At 35.6% G+C, this 23,365-nt stretch overlaps 1 protein-coding gene and 1 long non-coding RNA gene across 9 annotated transcripts in view; both read left to right on the top strand.

Moving 5' to 3' along the window:
- LOC124948851 overlaps positions 1-19,031 on the top strand; it is a 41,622-nt gene extending 22,591 nt beyond the window's left edge. The window contains exon 3 of the long non-coding RNA XR_007100869.1: positions 18,824-19,031. This is a non-coding gene — a long non-coding RNA (uncharacterized LOC124948851). The remainder of the gene's footprint in view (positions 1-18,823) is intronic.
- LOC124948844 overlaps positions 1-23,365 on the top strand; it is a 434,489-nt gene that overhangs the window by 251,387 nt on the left and 159,737 nt on the right. The window lies entirely within an intron of this gene.

The following is a 23,365-nucleotide window of genomic DNA, read 5'->3' as shown; positions in this document are numbered from 1 at the left end:
CGATGTGGCCAAAAATAATCGTTCCACCTCTTTCTCTCTCTCTCCCTTTCTCTCTTTCTTTCTCCTTTTCTTTCTTTTCTCATCCACGGCCAGGGCCAGTCGAGGCGAAGTTCTGCTCGTAAAAACAAAGTTACACTCACTGTCTCGTACGACCTTATCTAGCTCGTTTCTAGCAGCAGTTATAGTCGTCCAGATAACGATGCTTGCGGAGCCCAACTAAACGCGCATCGTCGCACTCGCGACACTCGCGAGCTTGCGAGTTTTTGCAAGCTTTTTCGAGCCAACCCGTCCGCACTAGTCTAATACAGGTTTTATATCTTCTCTTCCTTTTCCTTTTTCTTTTTATCTTTCTTTTTTTAGCTGTCTCATATTCTGAAGTATGGAGATCTTACCCTCGACTTTGAGATAAGATGGCTTTATTGCAAGTCGTACGAAGAAGAGGAGAAAGAGATAGATAGAGAGAGAGAGAGAGAGAGAGAGGGAGGGAGAGAGAGAGAGAGAGAGAGAGAGAGAGAGAAAGATAGACCGGCCATTTCGCGCCAAGTCGATATCGATAACGGAAAATTAAAGTGCTCTTCGTAAAACAAGAATACACTTTTATCGTCTAACCCAAGACTCACGATCGTATATCGTTCATCGTCGATACTTTTACGTTTTAAATATTTCAAAGTTTTTATATATACGTCTAACAAACGTCTCTTAGTAAAGATCTGATATTCTCACGTGAAAAAGAAATGGAATGGTTATATTAGATAAGTGAACTTTCTTTTTTCTTATCTGAAATTTAAGTACTATCGATTTTCTGACATCCGTTCGTTATCTCAGTAAAATTCTTATTATTTTATTAGATTGTTGAATAAGTTTCTATCATATTATCGGTTAAAATTAAAATTAATGTCATTTACCTACAGAGAAAGAAAGAGAAAGAGATAGATAGATAGATAGATAGATAGATAGATAGATAGATAGATAGAGAGGGAGAGAGAGAGAGAAAGAGTAAAATAAAACAAGAAAGAATGTTATTTATCTCATAATATCTATGTTAGTCATTGTTATCTATAACTTGTTTTCATTTCATGGACAGCTTGTCAGTCATTGTACAAATTTCTGATGGCAAAAAATTTTAATATAACCATACGAATTACGATAGATATTCTACAATGAATGAATAATTAAGAAGAATATATTATAAAAATCTCTTATACAAAAATGAAAATAAAATTGAAAGACAAAATTAAACGAAGACTAATGTTGTGAAAATTAATTTTTATTTGTAATTATAAATTTTGATAAGGAAACGATCTATGCGTATTATTTAATTTGGATTATTATATATTATCATTTTATTTTGAATATTTTGGTTTTGAGTTCGTTTCTTAAAAGACGATCTTAGAAGGAAGAAAAAAGAAAAAACCTCTAGTTTATTTGATTATTCCTTTCGTAAAGTATAATGGCACCCGTATATATTGGTTTACATAAACGCAAATATATATATATATATACACCGATACGGTCGACGATGCGTTCTTCGACGATGCGTTGCTTAAACCATAAAACGGTTGGAACAAGCGTGCGTGGCTCGATTTAAAATAACGAATATACGCTAACCACTGAGAACATGGCACGTGATGCAAGATTTTTTACGACGACCGCCTGCGGTCGGGATTATGTTGCTTCGTGGGAGCAATCAACGTTCTAGTAATGACTCCTTCCAACAACTATTTTTCTTCTGTTTGAAGCAAATCGTTTCTCTTATATTTTTTTTTCTTTTTTTTTGTTTTCTCCTTGTTTTGGAGCATCCTATTTTTTCATATTTTCTATATAATTTGTCTTTTTTCTATTTTTTTTTTGTTTTATTTATATAATTTGTACTTCTTTCATATATCTATTATCATCTATAGATTACAGAAATGATAAAGTATATCACTGAAATCGTTATAAATTTCTATTGTGAATTTATTACAATGAAATTTCAGTTTGAATTCCAATTGAAATTTTAACGATATTTAGATAAATTTAATCAAATCAAACATTCTATATATTATATATATATATAAATTATGATATATGTATGTACTTAACGATATAGTAAGAGTAATCCATCATTTATTTACTTTAGTTTTTTTTTCGATTTCTTGCAGCCCGGCACTTCTTTTCCTTTCTCTCTCTTTCTCTCTCTCTCTCTCACTCTTTCTCAAGGTTACTTTGAGAATAGGTGGTAAAATTTTTAGGCAACCGGATGACGATAATCTTTCGTCATCACGTCACGGCTATATATATATATATATATATATATAGAGAGAGAGAGAGAGAGAGAGAGATAGGGGTGGGGGTTGCTAATATACGATTCGTGCTACTCTTCTCTCCTTTACGTTTTTACCGCGCACCGTTGCGATTGGGGATTGTCAAATCGCGTTAAAACTCCCCTTTCCGATAAGCGATTATGTTCAACGAACCTTTCGCACTTACGCACGACATCACGAAGCCCTTCGGGATTTAACTAGTCCGCGTTCAAATCGTTTCGACTTGCTAGTTGATGTAGAGCAAAAAAAAGAAGAAAAAAAGAAACAAAAAAAAAAGAAAAATATATAGAGAACGAGAAATGGTGGGGGCAAAGTCTGGGGCAAAAGAGAATTTTTTCTATTTCCTTTTTTCTCTCTCTCTCTCTCTCTCTCTCTATATATATATATATATATATATATATATATATGTATGTATATCTCATTCCTTTAATTATTCTTTTGCGATCAGTCACGATTCAATTCGTTGAAGAAGACGCCGACGAACCTTTTCTTTTATCTTTCACAATACATTATTTCACTGTTCGACGATCACGTTGAAATTTTTTTCCCCTTTCTCATTCCCCCTTTCCCATTCCCCCTTACCCCTCTCATTCCTCTTCCTCCTCCTCATCCCGAGTTTCGCGATTTTTTTGCCCGAAAAAGGGGTTAAAAGGAGAGGACAGAAGGAAAGATAGAACGAGATTGTATCGAATGGTATGAAGAATACGACGTGCAGAATCGGAGGTAAACGTTGAAATTTTCAGGAAGTTTCACGTGCTCTTCCGCCTTTTCGATTTTCCAGAGACAGAACGAAAAAGATAGATAGATAGATGGGTAGGTAGGTAGGTAGATAGATAGATAGAATGAAAGAGAGAGAAAGAGAGAGAAAGAAAGAGAAAGAGAGAATAAAAGAATGAATGAAAGATATATATATATATATATATATATATATATATATAGAGAGAGAGAGAGAGAGAGAGAGAGAAAGAGAGAGAGAAAAAGAGAGAAAAGCATTGTGAAGAATCGTAAGGCAAGTCTTTCGAGCTAATCTCACTTCCGCTCGCCCTATCCTCCGGTACAATGGAACTTAATTGACCGGAAGAAGACGGCGCTATTTTCTACGAAAACGGTTTTCACCAACGTATATACGTCGTATATTTATCTACTACTACGACTTTTACCGATGCTTCCCTCGCTCCTCCCTCCTGTCTTTAATTAGTTCACATTATGCGGGCCGCGGCGACGTAGTCTTCGTTATCCTCCAATTTCGATATACCACTACCTTCTCTCTACTGTTCAGTTCGAGTTTCTTTTTCTCCATTTTTTTTCTTTTTCCTTTTTTTCCACCATCGACTTAATTCTCATGAGAGAAATGAGAAATGCGTCGTTTCTATTCAACGAAATTGTCATTTTCAGTAATTACCTATCGTCAACGTACTAATTAGATTATAATAATTTATACGGATAATTATAATTTTTTTATATCCATGTGCATATAAAAAATGTATATATATGTGTGTGCATATATGTGAATCATTTGAAACAAAAAAATTAAATAGACGTTCTTTTAATTATATCGATAATAATTAATAAAACTGATGAGCGATGTGATGTGTCCCACGATTTATTCTTTTTTTGTCGTACGAATCTTGCAAAAAAAAAAAAAGAAAAATAGAAAAAAGAAAAAAAAAGAAAAAAAAAATAAACGTGAAAACGAAGCTGTGAAAGTAACGGCAAATAAAGTCAAGCGAAATTATATTCTCGGAAAATAAAAAAAAAAAAATAAAAAAAAAAAAGAGAGAGAGAGAGAGAGAGAAAAAAGAAAAAAAATTCGTAAGTTTAGTCACTACAAACAGTCGGTCGAAATTCCATCAGGATTGTAAACAGCACGCAAATCCGACCGCTTGCAAACCAAGCGTACTTTTTACGTAGTAGTTGGCCAATAAAGCCTTACCCACGACGATTTTTCGAGATAGAGAGGTACACGAGACCGCGGTAGGAGAACGCGCGAAGAGATTTTCAATTCGAATTCCAACTTCCCTCGGTTACACGCAAACACATACGTACGTACGAACAAATATATATACATATATACATATCTGAACGTACACGTACGTATATACGGAACGAACGTTTTAATCACTGTTTCAAATTGGCCCTTCCGATATTTCAACGTTTACCTGTACTTTTCCTTTTTCTTTTTCTCTCTTTCTCTCTCTCTCTCTCTCTTTCTGTCTTTCTTTCTCTCTCTCTCTATTTTCTAAGAGAGAACAATCACAGGAAGGAAGCAATCGATGCAAAGTTGGCCGGATTGCAACGTTCTTCGATACTTTGCTAGGCCATTGTCTCCGCATAGCAAAGAAATACATACATATGTACATAGAAACAGAGAAAGATAGATAGATAGATAGATAGATAGATAGATAGAGAGGCAGAGAGATAGAGAGAGAAAGAGATCTAGACTTCGTGTGAGTTGTTCGTGAGAGAGGGAATAGGGGGTTAAGGGTAGTTGCCTCTGGACTAGGGGAATGAATAGTTAATTTTTCGTCGGCGCCGCATAAAGTGGGGCAGTGTGTATCCCGTCGGCCGGCATTACCACCCTCGTAGTTTTCATTCTCTATCGATATTCCCTCACATAGGTATATATATATACACACACACACACACACATATATATATATATATAGAGAGAGAGAGAGAGGGAGAAAAAGAGAAAGATAGATATATATATATATATATTATTCCTAGATCCAGTGCATTGCACTTGCATTCGCGCGGGCGCAACCACGTTTCATGCGTTCGCCGTCGTCGGCGATGTCGATGAAAGGTTCTAATTTCCATACGCGTCGTGCACCCAAATCCTGAATTTCCATTTCTCTTCGAAACTTCACCTATACTTTTAAATGTATGCATACATATATACATATATATATATATATATATATATATATATATATATTTATATCTGTACATGTATGTATATATGTATATACACGTTTGTATGCACGTATTTCTGTACATGTACGACCATTTTCCTGTAAAATATGTGTATGTACGTACGAATATTACATATAACTCTGTATACGTGTTTATACTTGTATGTACGATCATTTATATGAATATACGTAAAAAAAAACGAAACAAAAAAAAGCAAAACAAAAATATCAAAAATTGTAGACACGAAGCGTATGGCCGTCAGTCCGATTCATCGTTAATGATATTTTCCATTTTTTGTTCGTTCTTTTTTTTTCTTCTTTTTTTCACCCTTCCCCAAGGCCGTAAACCAAAGCGTTATCGCGCATGAAACCAGGTTCGATAAGTCAAACTCGGAATTCTAATGGGAGAGAAAATGTTGGGTCTGGTTTTCATCTTTTTTTTCTTTATATATATAATTATTTTCTTTTTCTTTTATATTAATATCGTGTTTGATCTATTTCGTCTTTTATTATTATTATTATTATTATTATTATTATTCTTATTCTTATTATTATTATTATTATTATTATTATTATTATTATTATTATTATTATTACTATTATTATTTGAGGGAGAACAATGCAACCTATAGGAAGGCACCGCGTTGAATGTTTATTCATTATGCGAACGCATTTCATTTTATTTAAGCTCGCTGGACAGATTATCGGGGATTATATTCGTACAGTGCGAGTGCATTCGTTTAGTGAAAATCGTGACATTAATACTCGATCGATCCGGTAAAATGCACATATGTATGTGTTTACGTTTACGCGCATGAATATGCTTGTATGTGCATGCGCGTAAGTACGTTTACGAAGTGCCACGAGCACGTGCACGGCTAATGTTGATTAGGGCGGGAAAAGAGAATTTCCTCGTTTTATCATTAATTGGCTATTTTATCTCGTTCGTTACTTAGGTAGTTTGCTTAAACAGATTAACGCGTTTATTTCCGAATAACGTTTGGTGAACATATGACACAATATATATATATATACGTTGCTCTTTAATAATCTATAAAATAATTCATCGTATTAAATGTTACCAATATATTTTACGAAAATACAATCCGTTGGTTACACTGATCGTAAAACAACTTCGTTAAAATTTTCTATACTTTAATTTAAATGCATTAATCATGCTCGCAAAATGTCCGTTCTGTATATATGAATCATGGACAAAACGTTCTGAGAGATGTTTTATTAAAAACTATTATTCATTAAAAATCTTTTTAAAATTTTTCTTCTTTCTTCGACTATTAATGTTACATAAAAAGGATTAAAAAGAGTATATATATATATATTTTTATTGTATAAAAATAAAAAAATCTATTCGATAAAATATTTCGTTCGGTAAATATTTTTATTACGATAAAAATATTTGTGTTACTCGAAATAAAAAAAAAAATAAATAAATAAAAAGAGATGTAATTTTATAAAAACATTTATATTTTTTAAAAGATGTGATATAATACATACACATACGCACATATATATATATATATATATATATATATATATATATATAAGTAAAAGTAAAAATAATAAAACCAAAAGAATTAACAAGAAAAAGATGGTAGAAATCAATTTGACATGTCTTCGTCAAAGCCATTTCCGGTTTACTGAGGTCCATTGCGTTTGGTTGGACAGCGTGGGCTGGGCTCATAAAACGAACGAAGAGAGGATTCCTCTCGTAGTCACGAGGTTTAGCAAAGGGTATAGAGAGAACGTCGTCGTCGTCTCTCTTCTCTCTCTCTTTCTCTCTCTCTCTCTCTATCTCTCTCTCTCTCTCTCTCTTCTCTTCTGGCAAACGATGGCAGATTGAGAGAAACGCAATTCGTAGCACGTAACTCGTCGCAGGAGTCCTCGCGGCATGTGCGGTAAAGCCGCGTGTGGAAACGTAGGAAACGTCGTGCGTGTGCGGTGGTGGTGGATGGTTAGAGTCCCTCGTGCGGTATAATGCAACGTGCGAAAGGAAGATTTATGCACGAACCCGAACCGGAAAACCGAGTGCACTTTGCCTAGCCCCATGATGCACTTTGCTGGAATGTGTCACCGCCTGCCGCTTCGTTCGAAGCATCCAGTTTCGACGAGCCGATCGTTTGCTGGCTTCCCAAACGGTTCTTCGTGATACATAGAGAGGGTTACTACTAATCGAAAGCTATGATCTCTCTCTCTCTCTTTCTCTCTCTCTCTCTCTCTATCTCTTGATATTGGACGATTCGATCTCATTAACCATCGATATTCTAACCCCTCCAGCGATTGGATAAGCCTGAGCTATCTCTCGATTCATCGAATCGAGTCGCGTCAAATGCATCATTTTGACTCTTTGGAAACATTTGTTATGGAATAAATAAATAATTAACTTAGAGAATTGATTTATTTCTCGTTAATAATAATAATAATAAATATATATATGTACGTATATATATATATATAAAGTTTTATTAATAATCGATATTGATTTACGTAGATAGTTATACGCGTCTTATATAGTAATGCAATTTTATTTATTTATTTTTTTGTATTTTAAAATTTAATTTTGCAGAATAAATTTTCCGATATTTTCAATGTTTATTATAATACATTCTAACAGATGTTGAAGTTACTGAGTTGTATGATACAAAAAATTCTGACGGCTATTCATCGTCTGTTGTTTCCCAAAGGATACGGTTTTAATCATCGCTGTTATTTTTTCGAAGGAACTTGTTGATCGAGCATCTCACGTTTGTCTCGGGACAGATGAAAAGGCGTGAAATCGGGCAACAACAACCGTATTCCTTTCACCTCTCTCTTTCTCTCTCTCTCTCTCTCTCTCTCTCTCTCTCTCTCTTTCTCTTCCCCCTCTTTCTCTTTTCTTGTTCCCTCGGGAATGAGGAGGCAGAGAGACAACGTGCTAGAGATTTGTGTATTTTGACGAGTTTCGTGCTCTCGTCAAGACCGGATGTCTCCACTCTGGAGACTCGAGGTGTGACCAGCTGTCTCTCGCTTTCGGCTTTTCCGTCCAATGAAGAAGCCCTTTTTTTTTCTCTTTCTCCCTTTCTATTTCTCTTTCTTTTTCTATCTCTCTCTGTTCCTCTATTTCTTTCTTTCTTTCTTTCTTTCTCATACGGTGCCACGCATCGTTACAAATGCAAATAACCTTGCTCGTGTGTATTTTTTCCACTTTATAGCCCTCACGATAATAGGAAAAAGGTAATTCGCCGGCACAAAGCTCCTCTTCGACTCATGTAAAAGGTCTCGACATATCGTATTCCTCTCTCTCTTTCTCTGTCTCTCTGTTTCTATGTTTCTCTGTCTTTCTATCTCTCTGTCTCTGTTGTATACTTTCCATTTGGATTTTTCCATACGCTGTTAGAAAATACAAGATGATTAATATTGTTATATTTGTCCTGACTTTTTCAAACAATTTTAATATTCCCTTTTAATTATTTGTCAGAGATAAGAAAAAGAACGTACATATATAGAATAGATGGATCTTTTTACATTAAAAGTTTTTACTGGAGCATTCTGTGTTAGTAGGTCGAACGATTATTTCAACGAATATTCGTAAACACACTTCGTAACATGTAACTTAGAAAAATGAAAATATAAAAGTTAGTTGGAATTGTACATACGTACATTGAAAGAAAAAGAACAAGAAAAAGAAAAGGAGAAAAATAATGAAAAAAAATGAAAAACAAAGTAAATATGTAAAAAAAAATAATGCAACCACGTCATTTAATTCGAGGACGGAATTCTCCAAAAGCATGGTAACGGCGGCAGGGGTGGTGGTGATGGTGGTGGCAGTGGCAATGGCTGCAGAAAAATCTCATAATTACACGACGAAAAGGGACCGTGTAGAGAAATTTTTTGAAATATTTCTGGCGTGCCCTACGAGCCGAAATTCTCGCAAATTCTTCATCATTTTCAGCTTCGTCCCGTCCGATCCGCGGGATGCATGTTATTCCTCTCTCTCTCTCTCTCTCTCTCTCCATCCCTCTCTCTCTCTCCCTCTCTCTCTCTCTCTTTCTCTCTCTCTTTCTCTCTCTCTGTCTTCTTATCCTTTTTTTGCGTAGCATGGTGGCGTTTCGGGAAAGAAAAAAAAAGAAGATAGAGAGAGAGAGAGAGAGAGAGAGGGAGAAAGAAGGGAGTATGGATAGTGAAAAAAAGGTCGAGGGCAGCTCGTCGGACTGGCAGGCAGCGCTTGCGCCGAAGCAAAGGAATGAGCGAGTCTGAGTGAGAAAGAGAGAGACAGGAGGATAGAGCCGCCGCTGTCGTTTTACGTTTGTGCGGTGGCGCGACGCCTGGCGTCGTCAGTAGCACGGCGTGCGCCGTCACACTCGCACGTTCATCCTTTCGAAGGTCGCGCGTACCCACATGTTGTAGTTGAGCACGTTCGTCCCGTACCCACGTTTTACTAACTCTTACCCGCTTACTCCTCCTTTGTCGATCCTTCGAACCTTTTCTTTTTTTTTTTTTTTTTTGTAAAAAGAAAAAGAAAAGAAAAAGAAACAAAAAATATTTCTTCAACTCGAAGAAGGGAGAGATAAAATAACGAAAAAGATAACAATTAGTGTGACAAATGACACGAAAGTAGTGTGACCGATTGTAGTAATAAAAGAGTAAAAAAAAAATCAACGTTTCGAAGAACATTAAAAAAAATAAGAGAGAGCGAGAGAGAGAGAGAGAGAGAGAATATCTTTCAACGTCAAAATCACTAATTTTCGGAAGTAACATAAATATTAAACGGGGGAAAGGATAAAGTGATAGACGATAACAGGAAAACAGATGATTTAAAATAAAAACAATTTTCTTCGTTGATAAAGGAACAGAGATAAAATTTGTCAATGTTAAAGTACAGATAGTTACTTACGAAATAAAATAAAAAGAGAAAGTTTCATGTCGTGTCGTGGTCCATGAAAGGATGACGATAATAATGAAAGAGAAAAGTTATTCGCGTTTCAATGAGAACTAAAAAAATGGAAAATATAAAATGGTCTTGGGTGAATAAAATAATAGACTGATGCAGAAAAAGAAATTAATATTATAAAATCAACGTTTAGAGAAAATAGACAAACAATCGTTTAAATTTATATTTACATAAATAAATAATAAAATAATAAAAACTTACGAGAGCTTGATACATCCTGATATTTAGAATTATCATAGAGAAAGAAATTATCGTGAATTTGTTTTTCGTTCGTTGCGGTACAGTGAGAGTTATTTTTCTTTTCATTTCATTTCTTTTCTTTCCTTTTCTTTTCTTTTCTTTCCTCTTTTTTTTTTTGTCGACCTCGGACACGAACTTCAAGGCCATCGATTTGCGCGAGAGCTTGGTGGAGAACGGCGTCGTGTGAAGGACGACGTCTGAGAAAGACGACCGAGACCGTCCACGTTTCCTTCCGATATCGTGTTCGTTCGGTGCGATTTAGTCGATTAATTATCGTTTTAACATAAATCGCGATGGCTTTCCCATAGTCGAACGCACCTGTACGAACGTAGACATATATCGCATACATACATGTATGTACATATGTACATACATACATTCGTATATACACGTGGCTACGTGTTCTCGATTCTCATAAAGAATATCTTTTCTTTTTTCTTTTTCTTTTTTCTTTTTTTCCCCTTCCCTTTTAACAATTAATATCTCGTAGAAATAAAGAAGTTTTTACTTTTTTAACGTTTGTCCCGTTTGTAATGGTAAAATTTTCGATCGGGTTAGATCGAAACTTATTCTTATATCCGTTCGTCTCGTTATAATTAATTTGAATAATATACATAATCGAAGGAGGACAAGGGGGGGGGGAGATTAGATTTTATAGAAATAAAAAGAAAGAAAGAGGGAGAGAGAGAGAGAGAGGAAAAAAGAGAGAACGAAATTACGATCGTCGAGTTATGTTATTAAAAGATTATTAATGAAAAGTCACGCAATAACTGTGAAACTTGTGATCGTGTTAATTATCCTTACATCGTGAGTAGTTGGAAGCAAATAAGGATTTCAATATACATATCGAAGGAGAAATTCATCGTTGGAATTGGTGGAAGACGACATGGCGACCGGGCAGGATGGCAAAGAATCTCCCAGGTATAAATTTTCCTTATCGATATATTAGGGGGACCGGAAAGTAATGTCGGTTCTGTGCATGTCGATATTTGATTGTGATTAAAAATAAAAACTTTTTAAAAATTTATTCGTTTGAATTTAATCTAAGAAAGCGACATTACTTTCCGGTCCCCCTAATATATATATGATATATATATATATATATATATATATATATATACACATATACGTGTCTTTCACTACGAAAATTTCATCCTTTCAATTCTAACGAACACTTTAAGATGAAAATACGATACGTCGTCTTTGTCGAAGACAGTTTTAGTTGATCCGATAGTTACGTTCGCGAGACGTTGCTTTGTCGTAAAGGCGAATAAGCAAAGATGACGACGACGACGACAACGACGATGACGACGACGACAACGACGACGGCGACGACGACGACGGCGACGACGACGGGTTCTTTGAAACGTACGAAACTCAGCATCCTTTCGACGTGTCTTACACGTTTATATAAAAGAGAGAGAAAGAGATAGAATGAGAGAGAGAGAGAGAGAGAGAGAGAGAGAGGAAGAGAGGGGGGAAGAGAGAGACTGATAAAGAGTCTCGACATATACGAAAATCATATTGAAGTGAAAATCAAAGCACGCTTATGTCTTTTTGAAGATTTTCTCTCTCTCTCTCTCTCTTTTCTCTCTTCTTCTCTCTCTCTTTTCTCTTCTTCTCTCTCTCACTCTCTTTATCACTAGTTGTTCACTTTCGTCGTTGTTACGAGCTGCATCCTGAACGAAAGCTTTCTTCGTTCGGAGCAACGAAAGCGAGCTCATTATCGTCACGCGAGTTTGCAACTAATTGGCAACGGCTGATTAAATTCAACGTATTTTCCAAACCTTCTCATATTCGTCTTTTCTCTGTCTCTCTCTTTCTCTCTGTCTCTCTTTCTCTCTCTGTATCTCCTTCTGTTTCTCTCTTTCGTTGAACGAAATGAGCCTACTAGAGAGAGATAGATAGATAGAAAGAGAGAGAGAGAGAGAGAGAGAGAGAGAAAGAGAGAGAGAGTGAGAGAGAGAGAGAGACAGACTCACCTATCATCATAGCTTTGCCACGTTCATCCTCGGCTTATGGGGGTTTGGTCCAATTACGAAACGAACGATTTCCACGGATTACCAAAGGGAACTGCGGAAGTTCATTCGATGAGAGAGTGGAACCGATTCATTTTTGCCGACCACTGTTCGATATCACCGAGCATCAAAATTAAATTTGTTTTGTGGCTACAGATCGACCGATGACAAATCGATCCCATCCATGTCGACGATCATATCCTTCCTGACGATAATCCTAATCTATCTAAATAATAACGATTACGACGAATAAAACGAAAATGGTATAAGTATATACACGGTACGTACTATTTGTTTGTTGGAGAATGTCTGCGACCGATAATAACTACGACGAATCGTGAAAGAAGTTGAAACGCAGTATCGATGAACACCACAAAACTCGCGTCCCTTCCTGGCGGACACGTAATAACTAATTAAAAATACGTAAATTGCTGGAGCTCGTTAGTAGCGGGACACGCGTTCGCATTTTTAATCGGTATGAGTGCTCGAGTATATATACATATATATATATATATATATATATATATATCTGTTGAATGTGCATGTGTATTTATGTATACATAAGTGTGTATGTGTGTATATATGTATACATACAAATGCATACATACATATCTACATTACAAACACACACACATGTTTGTGTATACAAACATATATATAAACATACATGTCTATATATAAATATAATCTACATGTATATGTATGTATGCATATATATCGCAAGAATTCGATCGAACGATTCTCTTTGGAAAGGAACAATCGAACGTTGGATCGTAATTATTTGTCGTGCGTTGCTCCACCGCTGCGGAAAATAGTCGTTCGTTCGTGCGAGCGAGCGAGCAGACAAACGTGAAGGGTCGAATGAGTGGTTAGCGTAGGAAAAATTCGTTTATATTTTCCTCCGTTCCCGCGTGCACCCGCGTTTATCGAATATTATCGTTCGATCTTTCGCTCTCTCACGCGGAAGCGTTATTAAAATGAGTCAAATCGTGCTCTCACTTGTATATTGAGAGCAGAAATATATATATATATATATATATATATATATATATATATAGAGAGAGAGAGAGAGAGAGAGAGAGATAGAACGGGGTTGAACTTTTTTGAAAAGTCCACGTCGAGGGTCGATTTAATTTGTCGACGCGAAAACGATTAACGAGTTCGAGCGTGAGCGTGGCTCGTTAACGATCAAAGGTACAATCATTGACAAATTTCGATAAATTTGTTCAACTGGGAAAAGGAATGCTTGTATATCAAGATATAACAATGTCACCATAAACGTCATATGTCAGATATCGTATCCGATAGATTGAAAAATCCAATGTCGATTCAATAAAATATGAAATATTTATATATGAATTATTTATTTCTCGAATGAGATAGAGGAGGATAGATAGATAGAGAGAGAAAAAGAGATGTATATAAAAAGAGAGAGAAAGAGAGAGAGAGAGAGAGAGAGTGAAAGAAAGAAAGATAGAAATACAAATTCTTCAGTATTATTCTTAAAGAGCGGGTACAATAAGAGGAAGAAAAGCTATATAATAATTTGTTTTTAAATCGACGTAGAAACGATCTTTGACCTTTCATCTCAATTCCAAGCGTCGCTTATTATATCTTCGCATCGTCATCGCAAAGGAAAGACTTCAATATTCCGGATATTGTATGAACCAAGGCACGCGATTATTTTTCTTCTTCTTCTTCTTCTTCTTCCTTTTCCATCTCCAACTCCATCTCCATCACCACCACTACTACTTCTACCACCTTCTGCACCTCTTCCTTCTCCACCTCCATCTTCTCCGTCCGGTTATTACGAAACTTGCTTTCAGTGGCGGTGGTTGGTATACGCTTATACGTGGCACCAGGGAAAAATGTCGGATGTGTGCCCGTAGGGCTTTGTCATTTTCCTCTCCTCTTTCGGTATATATCTCCACCTTTTCGCGTTCCGTCTCTTCTCTTCGTTTTCTCTTCAACATACAAAGACAGCCACGGGCAATGAAAACGCTCGCGAGAGTGTTCCCTTCTTTCTTTATCTCCCTTTTTCTATTTCTTTCTCTCCCTCTCTCTATCTCTCTCTCTCTCTTTATCTATCTATCTATCCATCTATCCATCTATCCATCTCTCTCTTTCCTTTCTCTTTATTTTTAACGCGTGACATTGGTAGCTCTTTTCCGCGAATATTCGTAGGTCCTTTTTTTAAAAGGGAGCTCCTGCCTGAGAGTTGATTTGGATCTTCAATGGAAATTCAATTTTTTTTATTGTTTCTTTTTTTCTCATTTTTTTTTTCTTTTCTCCCTCTTCGCTTAACTCATCGATTAAGTTTTTTTAAATCCTTTTATCTAAAAGAAAAACCTCCTCCATGAGGGATGATTTGGATCTTCGATGGAGACTCAACCTTTTTTTAATGTTTTCGTTTTTTTGGTTTTCTTTTCTTTTTTCTTTTTTTTTTCATTCTTTTTCTTTCCGCCTCCTTCATTTGTCTCGTCGATTAACTTTTTGTAGATCCTTTTTTCTCCAAGGAACCTCCTGCGTGAGAGATAGTTGAAATCTTCGACGGAGATTCAATTTTTCTATCGTTCTTGTTTTTTTTTTTCATTCTTCCTCTTTTATTTTTTCCCCTCTTACGTTTGTCGAATCCAGTCGACACGAGGAAATATTTTCGACTCACGTCGAAATTCTCTACGGTCAGTCGACTTTTCACGATCTCTTGAACGAAAGAGAGAATGAGAGAGAGAGAGAGAGAGAGAGAGAGAGAAAGAGAAAGAGAGAGAGATCTTCGACAAGATGAAAGAGGGTCCGAGAGATCTAAATGGGGCGTTCGGGGGATGGGCGGTAAGAGAGAAAAAAAGAAAAAAGGAGTAAAAGAAAAAAGGAAAAGGAAAGAGTGCTTGAAGGATCATTCGCGGAAGGAACGTCAGGGAGATGACGTACGTCGGCTCGTACGAAAAGACTCGAAAGAAAGCCCGCGGATTTTACACTTGTAGCTCGACACGTTGTGTCGGTGCGCTTTGTACCCTTCGCCGCTATTTGCTTATCCTTTCTCCCTCTATATCTGTGAAAAAGAGAGAAGGGAGGAACTTGGCATCTCTCTCATAAGCTTTTCTTGCAGTATACATCTACTGTTTGTTCTGTCGACGATGCTGGCTCATTTCTTTTTCTTCTCTCTCCCCCTCTTTCTCTCTCTCTCTCTCTCTCTCTCTCTCTCTCCCTGTTTCTCTTTTTCGCCACATTTTTCTTCTCGATTCTCTGTCTTCTTTCAACTTGGTTCTATTCGATCCTCCTCGTTAAAGTCCTCTTGAGACAATAAACAATAAATCCAATATTAACTCGAGATATCCCTGTTTGTCCCTCTCCAAGGATCAAAAAGTCTATAAAGTTATTCCGTTCTCTTTGTGTTAGGACGATAAGGAAGAAAATATTTTTTTATAAATTTATTCTTAAAATTTCAGATGTTCTTTAAGAATACTCGTTGACATAAGTTTTAGAAATATTCTTTAATCCATCCCATATGACTCGAGTCCGTGATACATATGGCACTCTGGTATATCTTCGGTTTCTTTTATTGGTTAATATCTTTCATCGATAGAAGGTTAACGAACGATTCTTCTCATCATTAAAAGGAAACTGTCTCGTCAGCTACAGTTTGCGAGGATGAGGAAGAGAATTGGCTGGAGTTTCTGTTCGGAAAATTGCGCTGTAGGATTCGGAGAATGAGTAAAAGAAAGATGAAAGAAAAAGAGAGAAAGAGAAAGAGAAAGAGAGAGAGAGAGAAAGGGAGAGAGAGAGAGAGAAAGAAACGAGCTTAATTTGTTTTCAGTCTTCTCCTTTGGAATCATTTGTATTTTTTTCCATTATACGCATTTCTCGATAGGGGGTAAGAAGGAAGAATGAATTTTGTATAGAGAAAATGAGCCTTCTCTTCGAAGATGAGGTTTCCTTCAATTTCATTTGAATGAACGAAATAAGGTACGATATGTTTATGTGCTTAATGAAACATAAAAATGATACAAACGAAGAAGATAAAAATCTAACATTTTTATTTCTCTTATTACATATATATAGATATATGTATACGTACATAAATGTATTTACTTATATGTATTACATTTACAAAGTCGAAATTATATTCGTTCGTTCTATTTTTGTAATCATCGATGTATACGATATCATCTTATAAATATTTTCTTCGATCAAATAAACATTTATAAAAAATAATTGTTTTAATTAATAAGATTCAATTACATATATGTTCTCGCTTGTTAGAGTTAAAAAAAAAAAAAAAAAAAAAAAAAAAAAAAAAAAAAAAAGAGAGAAAAGAAAAAAGAGAAAAGAAAAAAGGAAAATAGCAAACGATAGAACAAAAGAAAATTTTCGAGAAAGATCGTTAAATCGAAAGATCTTTTTTTGAAGTAGATTTCTTTAAAAGTTTCATTATTTTTAAAAATCATTGGTTACCAAGTTCATCGATTCTTGTCAGATACATTATTCGAGGTCTTCGGAAATTAGTTTGAACTTGGATATGCACCACGAGGGAAAGGAGAACCGTAGTTAGTTAGTCGTAGACGACGTCGAGGCGAGCTAAACCGGAGGCTAAACTTGCACATAATGACGGGAGATTGAAAAAGTTTTTACAGAGAGAGAGAGAGAGAGAGAGAGAGAGAGAGAGAGAAAGAGAGAAAAAGAGAGAGAAAAAGAAACGGCGGCACACCGCAGATTTTTTTCTCGTCGTTCACGCCCGTGAATGAATAGGAAGTACTACTACAGTAGCCTTTCCCTGCCTGCCGTTCCGCTTTTATCGGAAGTTATACGATTATTCTGTTTTCTTTTTTACTCGCTGCGCCTTCTTAGTTATCGTAGTTACGAATTCGCTCAGCTTTAAGAAAGGAGAAAATTTACTTATGTCCTTCTTCGGGAAATAAGAACAGGAAGATAAATCATTAATTTAAACCACCGTCGTGTCTTACTTTTATTACTTAATTATTAAGGCAAACGCGTTTTGTTTTCGTTAAAAGAAATTAAAAAACACATTAAAAATAACAAACCGATATTACTTAGAAATTTTTGTCGAAGATAAAATATCGATGGTAGTAAGATTAATTCGACTAATTACACGTGAAGAGTGTCTAAGGAGGGTTCTAAATCTCTCTCATTCTTTCTCTCTTTCTCTCTCTTTCTCTCTCTCTCAAAAGAACATTAATTATGTTCAATTCGACGTTTGTTTTCTCTTTCTTTTCTTTTATTCTCTTTATTTCTCTTTTTTCTTTTTCTTTTCCTTCTCTCTCTCTCTCTCTCTCTCTCTCTTTTTCTCTCTCTCTGTCTCTTTTTCTCTCTCTATATCACGTAGATAAAGTCGAAGGAAAAGAAATAGGGTGATGTTCACAGGCCGTCAAATATCTCGACGAGTCAATGAGAGAACGAAAGATTAAATACGTGTCTACTACGCATATATCTGTGTTAGAAGAATCAAAGGTAGAAAGAGGTATATATACGGGGTTGAGTGTAAGGACAAGGCAAGACAAAGACAGAGGGAGGCAAAAGGAGAAGGAGCTTTTTGACCGAGGTGTGCCATTCGGTAAAGCTTGTCATGCGCGAAGGAGTCAAAAGAAGGAGGGCTCAGTGGGGGAGGGGGGACGAGAAGGCAGAGGAACGGGAAAAAGGGCGGAGGAAAATAAGAAAAATTGGAAAAAGAAAGAGTAGTGAGAGAGTAAGAAAGTAGGTAGGGTAGGCCGAGAATCCTTTTCGAAATCACCTTTAGAAGCCAATCGACCCATTCGCTCAGCGAACCTGCCGACCACCGATTACGGACTTATTTATCGGCTCTATTGTCCTCCCTTTCGTTTCCCTTTTTCTAACAACGTTGAGGAAACGCCCAGATCAAAAATAAAATAAAAAAAAAGGGGAAAGAAAAAAGAAAGAAAGAAAAAGATAGACAAAGTTGTCCCGTTCAATTCTTCTTTTTCGTAACATATTACCTTCTCACTTTTTGATCATCCTTACGAGTGTTTTTCTATGTCTACATCTTTGTTTTATTGTATACTATTATCTTTCAATCAATTCATATATTGCACATCAAACGATATCAACTTCATTTCTTGATCTGATATCTCATTGATAACTTATCGCCATAGCGATCATTTTCTTTCATTTTTCTTTTAGTCCCTTTTTCCTTCTTTTTTTTTTTTATTTTGAAATTATTGATTCAAAAAATTTTGAAAGAAGAATAAAAGAAATATGTATATATTTTTTTTATATTTTTTTATAATATATATATATATATATATTACTGAAATGTTTTTTATTTTTTAATTTTTGCTTGAAAGTTTGTTCGCATAAGAAAAAAAAAAAAAGAAAAAAAAGAATAGCTAACCTGATCATACCGTTCGGCAACTAATGATCTTTAAGGAGAGATACTTCCAGTGGTAACTCCGAATTAGGATCGGGAGTTAGGTTCCGTTTAAAAGGAAAAGTCAGAAAGGATACAAGAGTAAAGAGTGGTGTAATGTTGGTTCGAAGGAAGGCAAAGAAAATTCCATTTCAAGGAGAGAAATTACGTACATACGGGTGTAGATCGGATAGAAGGATCGGTAAAAGGTGGCAGCTCGTAGCAGGAGGTAAAAGGGGTAAGTCGACCGAATCGATCAACGGCTTTTCAACGAACGTCCACCCTTTCTCCTTCTATAATACCACCGTTCTTTCTTCCTTTCTCTCTTTCTTTCTTTCATTCTTTCTATGAGAAACCGATATCCAAGCAAAAAGGCGTCTGCTAGGCTTTTCTTTTTCACGGTACAACATTACGTCCACTCTACGATCTATGTACGTGCACTTAAATATATATATATATATATATATATATATATATATATATATATTCTTTCTGATATATATGTATGCATAAATATGTGTGTGTGTATGTATACATAGCATATAGTATAAAACTAGTGCGAATGCAGGAAGAAAAGAGTGTTTCGCGATGTAACGTTTTGCATAAACGATATCTCGATGTCCATTGCAATGGCGAGAGTATTCGAGCCGACTCGCTTCGAGACTCCCTAGAGTCACTCTGCTTTTCTTTCTCTCTCTCTCTCTCTCTCTCTCTCTCTGTCTTTCTCTCTCTCTCTCTCTCTCTCTCTCACTCACTCACTCACTTTCTCACTCTCTTTTTTCACCTTCTCTTCCATCGTGTAACTTCCTCCAGACGCGGAGCGTGCATCCCGTGAAAAGAAGTAAAGTCGACGGGATGAAGTCGGAATAATAAAAACGACAGGAGTGGAAGAAGTTCCTCGTAATGTATGTGTATATATATATATATATATATATATATATATATATGTATATATATGTATATACTAGGCGTACATTTTACTTGATGTCCATTTCCATCATGACGTTGAGTATGCGGAATCCTGGATGGTTACGTTTACTGTCTATCTTATACGCTGACCGTTTTCTTCCGAAGCATGGAAAATGACTATAGTAAATAAAAGTAAATATATATATATATATATATATATATATATATATATATATATTTATTTTCTGTTCTTTTCCTTCTTTTTCCTTTTTATTTCTCTCAATTGATCAAAAAGAAGCATTTGCATTTGATTTACTTATTTCTTTAATATCACAAGAAAACGTTAATCATTGCCGTAAGATTATTGGGAAATTAATTTCTTTTTTGCTTTTTCTCCTTTTTCTGTTTTTGTTACTTCTTAAGAGATATTGGTGCGTTCTCCCAAAGCCATCATAAACCATTGTCAAGAATTTATTTCGAAGCTGTTAAGATTATTCTCTATCTCTTTCTCTCTCTCTCTTTCTCTCTCTCTCTCTCTCTCTCTCTCTCTCTCTTTCCCTCTCCCTCTGTCTCTCTCTGTTCTGTCTTAATCAAGACATCGACGCAACGAGAATAGCAATATAGGGAAGAAGGATGTGAAAGAGAAAAGACTCGTAGAACTTTCGTAATTATGCGAGTACGCGCCTTTCTGGGATAAACTGTTCTCTCTTTTCCATCTCTCTTTCTCTGTTAACTATACTCACCCTGATCTCCGCTTCTCCTTCTCCCATGATGATGTCTCTGTTCCGTTTCTCTCGTCTCACCTCGGCGAGACTCTCCTCTACGTGATGTGCACGTTGAACGTCCAACATTCGTCGCTCGATACGTACCCTTAGGTCCTCTTTTCTCATCCTTTACTACCTCACAGAGTGAGGCCTTCGATTTTTTCCTCCTTTTATTTCCTTCCTTCTTTGTTCCTCTCTCTCTCTCTCTCTCTCTCACTCTCTCTTTCTCTCTCTCTTTCTCTCTCTCTTTCTCTCTCTATCACTCTCTCAACGATGACAACTTTCTTTCCATTCTTTCTCTCTCTTTTTTTCTATTTCTCACTTTATCTCCGTCTTACCATCCACCAAAATATAAAAATAAAATCAATATCATTGTTTCGTAATTTGCAAGAGCGTCAAATTAGGTCATATTTTATTGTGTTTTTCAGAAAGAAATCGAACCGTGTATTTTATATTTCTTAAAAAATTCGCTTTTATTCTTCTGAAACTGCATTATTTCTTCTGAAACTTTTTAAAGAGTGCATGCGCGAAAACAGGGAAAAGTTGAACGGGAAAAAAGAAAAGGAAAAAAAGATAGATTATTTTTTCTTAGGCATTTGAAAAAAAGAAAAAAAAAAATAAGAAAAAAGAAAAAAGCATAATATAACGTTGTTCTAATGGATGGCAAGTTGATGGTGGACCAATGAAAAGACATAGTGGAGCACTATCCCAGTCTATTATGTTCCGTCAAACTCAAAGCATCCATCATACGGTCTATGTCACTCAGCGGACATCCCTTTGCCAGCTTCGAAACACATACGTGCGCGCGCGCATACGTCGTTCATGGTCAAACGTGAAGGGATTCAGCACATCCAGTCCCGTTTTCTGGATATCCCGTGGGATAGAAACGTACGTTGGCGGAAACGTACCCAGTGACGTGACTATCGGCTTGATACCTTCCACGTTTTGACATCTTCGAAGGATATCTATGTATATTCTTCGAGGATATGTACATATCCTTTTTCTTTTTTTTTTTTCTTTCTTTTTTTTCTTTCACGACTTTTCATCGTAGGATTCTCTCTGACCCCTCATCCCTACGGCGTTAAAAAACTTGTCGTTTCTATCCTGTTCCCTTTGAAGCTTATCCCCCTTTTTCTCCTTTTTCTATGAACAGTGTAAACAATGTAAAAAAAGAAAAGATAATATCGTTCCGAATAATAACAAAAAGAAAAAAATAACTTTTTCGTGGATTAGAAAAAATTTTATTCGTTCATTCGTTCATTCATTTCCATTCTTATTCCATCTTGTTCATTATAATATTTAATTAATTAATTTATTATTATTTCTTTCTTTCTCTCTCTCTCTCTCTCTCTTTCTCTCTTTCTCTCTCTCCCTCTTCCTCTTTCTCTTTTTTTCTCTTTCCGTAGATTATAATAATTTTTATTTCATTTTATTCAATTTTATTTCATTCGTTAATTATTAGTTCCTTAATAAAATAATTTTTAATTTTGAAATAATATAATTAAATTTATAATTTTAATTATTTAATAATATAATGTAATAAATAATTTTTAATCTTTAAATATTGTTACTTTTTAAATATTGTTACTAAGAGATATTCGCATTCATGAACGCCAATTTTTTCGCGGTTTTTCTCGACGTTGACGTTAGAAAGTTCGCCGGATAAACGACGAACGGCACGTTTATAAGCACGACTCTCGCCAACTATTTTCATCCCTTTGAAAAATGAATTACGAGCCGAGCGAGCAGAGATGCCACGTTAAAGATGTTGCCTTGCAATTTTAATTTGAGTTCACAGTTACATTTTCGTCGCCGTAAAACGTAATTTAGGAATTGCACCAATATTTCTCGCTAAAGAGTTAGAGAGAGAGAGAGAGAGAGAGAGAGAGAGAGAGAGAGAGAGAGAGAAAGAGAGAGAGAGAGAAATATTTTAATTGTTTTAAATTTACTATCGCTAACCGTCTTCTTTGATCTGCTCAACACTCTAAGATGCACATTCCATTCAAGGAATTTCCGCAACCATAATGTCACTCTATTTTTCGATCTCTTAAATCAACGAAGAAATTCAAACTTATTAATCATTTCTCTTTTTTGTTTTCTTTTTTCTTTCTTTTTTCTTTTTTTTTTTTATATTTTTTTTATTTTTACTTTTATTTAATTTGACACTTTAAACAACGTACGATTTTACTAATGTAATAAATATAGTTCACCTATGTATATTTAATAAATTTTTTTAAACAGACGTAAAAATTCCTTTAATTTCGTTATAATTAATATATAAATGTGCAAGAAAAAAATCAAAAGAAAAGAAAAAAGAGAAAAATTTCGCAGTCGTATTTAGTTAAATCAAAATGCAAGGGCTTATCAATTACTACCACCATCGTTCGTATCACGGCCGTGCGCTCAAGAATTTTCAGATTTAATCATCTCGTAGAACGATACTTCGTTAATTTCAATCGAGTCGATCTAACCAATTAACTCGGAACTCCTCTAAACAGTTCACCCTTAAACTTTTACTTTTCTCGAGATACTCATCTGTAAATGGGCGAATCGAGTGATTCGTTAATTAGTAGTGTAAACGAGATCGGTACGTAAGAAGTGATCTTCTTTAGGCGAATAAGGGACGAAGGGGTAGGAAAAGTAAAAGTCGAAGAAGGAGGAAAAGAAGAAGGAGGAAAAGGGGAGGGGTGTATTACGCATTCCTTTACGTAAGATTTACGCTGAGCAACAAGCTGGAAGGCAGCCCTTTGTTGTTTTGCCCGAACACAAGTAGACCGTGAGAGGTGGATGAGGGATGGGGGAGGGGGTAGTAGTAGTAGTAGTAGAGCAGTAGAGTATTAGTAATAATAGTAGTAGTAGTAGTAGTAGTAGTAGTAGTAGTAGTAGTAG

The sequence above is a fragment of the Vespa velutina genome, chromosome 4 (genome assembly GCF_912470025.1).
Source record: "Vespa velutina chromosome 4, iVesVel2.1, whole genome shotgun sequence".
Classification (NCBI taxonomy): Eukaryota; Metazoa; Arthropoda; class Insecta; order Hymenoptera; family Vespidae; genus Vespa; species Vespa velutina.
This window is presented reverse-complemented; position numbering and strand designations above follow the sequence as displayed.